Source organism: Cynara cardunculus (genome assembly GCF_001531365.2).
Source record: "Cynara cardunculus var. scolymus isolate 2C chromosome LG 2, CcrdV1, whole genome shotgun sequence".
NCBI lineage: Eukaryota > Viridiplantae > Streptophyta > Magnoliopsida > Asterales > Asteraceae > Cynara > Cynara cardunculus.
In genome coordinates this window covers 18,819,272-18,819,729 of record NC_037529.1, presented here as the reverse complement: position 1 = coordinate 18,819,729, position 458 = coordinate 18,819,272, and positions in this window count along the sequence as shown.

Here is a 458-nt window from a genome sequence, read left to right as displayed (position 1 = left end):
TATAGAGTTTCTTGGAGTCAGTCGACTTATTGAACTTTGATTTTGTCAAATCTACGCGTAGGCGTTTTAGCAAGAGTTCATGGTACTCACAGCCTAAGGCAATTGGCGTTTTATTTGCCAAACATATATATATCGCCAATATCTTGAGTATTCTTTCATCTTCTCTCTCTTTGTGTGGATTTGAATCTATTATAGCCTAATTTTTTTTTTGCCTGTAATCACCAATCCTACATGTTTATGGCAAATTCCTTCACGTTTTGCCCTTAGAAGCATTAACAGCAATTCTGTGAATTTTCTTTGAATTGACCTGCTGTTTCTTGAAGTCATAAAGCTTATATGTTAATTCTTCTCTCCGTTTCTCAATTTCAATGGTGTTTGCTTCGGTTATTCAAGTTATCTTCAATTGAATCAAGTTCTAAAGCTGAATTCCTACTCAACTTGCGGTTCAATGAAAGTTT